Raw genomic sequence first — 3,243 nt, forward strand, 5'->3', positions numbered from 1 at the left:
ATAAGTGAAAACAATGTAAGTAACATTTCATTAGTTATTATGCAGTTTACACATATAAAATCTACTCATCCTAATACTAACACACACTTTTGATCTAGAGTTGATTAAGTGCAGGGACATACATAATGTAATGCGATAGCATTCAACAGGTTACAGATAAGTGAAGACAACATCATTCCTATTCCGCTGGCCTGTCAGCATTACAATGTTCTTGCTTGATGTATGTACCCAGTGGATATTAATAGCTCCAGTAATATACGCTGGAATTACGACTCAACTGTGTGTAGTTGAGAAATGGGTCTATACTAGACATAGGAATGTGCTTTCCCCACCTGTGAGTTACTTCCAAAGTAGTTTGAAAGACAATGAGAATTTATTTACATATCATGTAAATAGATCCATCAAGCTAACAAGGGTTGAAAGCAAACTTAATGCTAACAAGTGGGGAAGAAGACGGCATGGAGTCTATACCCTGCAGGAGAGAGAAGCTTGGTCTGAGTTTTACTTTTCAAGGAATACATTGCAAAGGGTTACTGGTCTGTAAAGAAGGGGGCTGTACCTCCAGTGACAAGCAAGTGAATCAACTGGCTGTATACAATTCTACTGTATGATAAAAATGCATAGAGTGAGGTCTTTTTTGAAAGCTAATGACACATTCATGATTAACAGCAATGTGAGATATCTATGTTAATACTGTAGGAGATAATATGGATATTTAATGATATTATGCTTTAAAGTCTGTGGCCAACCAGGGAGAAACAGGTTCCCTGCCAGACAGGATAGAAGGCAGCTATCTACCTGTCCTATCTGTCAATTAAATATGATAGAAGCAAAACAGTGGAAGCCCCATTTCCATACAGGGAACGGGAAGCCCACAGAAAGGGAAGAATAACATGAGGTCATCATGCCTCTTGAAACAAAGTCATCGAATCTGGGAATATTCAAGCAAAGATAGAAGTCATTTTTGACATCCATCATTTGACAGACACAACCGAACAGAGCTCTTACAAGCAGAGAAAGATGGGGCCTTCATCCAACGGAGGGCTGCAGTCTCTGAAACTGAGTACAGGTGAGAAACCTTCTTAGGCAAGATTAAGCTTTAGACTTTTAGATGCGTTTTCACTTTTATTTGCTTGTAACCATTTCTAACTTTATCTCATACTTGAACTCAGTTCAGTTCCTATCTTCCTTTGTTAATGAACTGGTTTTACTATTAATCGAAACCTACAGTGCTGTATTTGAATTAAAGTGATTGTCAGCTCCAGTTAATGCAGAGGTGGGCAAACTACAGCCTGCGGGCCACATCCGGCTCACGGGACCCTCCTGCCTGGCTCGTGAACTCCTGGCCTTGGAGGCTAGCCCCTGGCCCCTCCCCTGCTGTTTCCCCCTCCCCCGCAGCCTCATCTCATTGCGCTGACAATGCAATGCTTGGGCGGCGGGACTGCAAGCTATTCCTATTGGGACCCAGGAAGTGGGCGGACGGAGCCTGCCCACTGCTAAAGGACCTCCCCCCAGCCTAAGGGGAGGAACCACTGGGCCCGGCAACCAAATGAATCCAGGCGACAACTAATGAGAGAACAGGGACGGGAGTGAGGTCAAAGGGTCAAATGAAGGGAACCTGACGGGGTGCTCTGTGCTGTGCAGTGGCGTGGCTGGCTCCAGTTGGGCTGCACAGCTGCCTGTTCTGGTGGTCTGGTTAGTGCGGCTGTAGTGCTGCCAGCCATTGGTGTGCCACACAACGCAGTAAGGGGGCAGAGAGGGTTGGATAGAGGGCAGGGGAGTTTGGGGTGGTGGTCAAGGAGCGGGGGTGTGGACATGGGTCGGGGTGGTCAGAAGGCAGGGAACAGGGGTGTTGAATGAGGCAGGGGTCTGGGGGGGCAGTCAGGAAGGAGGGGGGTTGGATGGGGCGGTGGGGGGTAGTCAGGGGCAGGAGTTCCGGGAGCGGTCAGAGAGAAGAGGTGGTTGGATGGGGCAGGGGTTCCAGGGGGGCTGTCAGGAATGAGAGAAGGTGTTGGATGGGGCAGCAGGGGGCAGTCAGGGGCGGGGAGTCCGGAGGTGGTCTGGGGATAGGGAGGGGTGGATGGGACAGGGGTCCCAGAGGGGCCATCAGGGGAAAGGGAACGGGGGGGCGGGGTTGGATGGGGCAGGAGTCCCAGGGGGGGCTGTCAGGGGGCAAGAAGCAGCGGGGGGGTTGGATAGGGGTCGGGAGCCAGGCCACACATGGCTGTTTGGGGAGTTACAGCCTCCCCTAACTGGCCCTCCATACAATTTTGGAAACCTGATGTGGCCCTCAGATCAAAAAGTTTGCCCGCCCCTGAGTTAATGTAGCAAGCTGGTGGGTTTTGTGTGTCTCTGGAGGAACAAATGGCCCTTATAATTTCTCTGAACTCTCCAGGAGAAGGGTGGACTGGGAGTGTGTTTGAGTCACCTTGCTGGTTGTAATGAAGGCTGGTGGAAGCCAGAGAGGGACTGTAGACAGGCTTCTGGGGTCAGAGCTGCTGAACCAGGGCTGTCTAGCACAAGACACACAGGATGAGACCTGCATGTTTGTCGGGTGGCTGTGAGCATCCCAGGGTGTGAGCTACAACAACAAAGCATTGTGAGGCACCCAGGGTTACAGGGCAAGTGGATTGTTGTGAATTGAACCCCACACTCCATTACATTTACACCCACTCATTAAGGCTGAGCCCAATCCCTGAATCCCAATGTCTCTGCAGTTTAAGGGCTTCCCCTGTGCTCCTGCCTCAATTACCCCAGCAGCACCATCTCAATGTGCACTAGATCCAAGGCAGAAGTGCCATTTCAGGCACTGGTGCCCTAACTAGCAAGGGACCAAGCAACCAGTAAAAGAGCAGTGAGAGTTTGGCCCAGTAGCCTACCATGGAGAACTCTTGACATATGTGTCCAGTCTCCCTCCTGCTGCTGAGACATTACAACCAATGGAATTATTGCATGCAGATTACCTATAGAGGAAGGGTGGTGACTGGTTATGTCTCATGTCACAATGGCCCCACTTAAACTTCCTGAGCTATTGCCACCTGTGCCTGTCTGTGGCCTTTATAATCATAACAGCTAGCAGCCTAAGGAATATTTAATGACACCAAAGATCTCTAACACAACAGCAGACAAAATAATCAGCAGCCATAGTTGAGAGGGAGGAAATTCTCAACACATGAGCAGAAGCGGACGGTTACACTGGATGTGTGGTAAAGTTGCAGGGAGAAAATTAGAAACCAACAGAAA

This window comes from Trachemys scripta, chromosome 8 (assembly GCF_013100865.1).
Source record: "Trachemys scripta elegans isolate TJP31775 chromosome 8, CAS_Tse_1.0, whole genome shotgun sequence".
Classification (NCBI taxonomy): Eukaryota; Metazoa; Chordata; order Testudines; family Emydidae; genus Trachemys; species Trachemys scripta.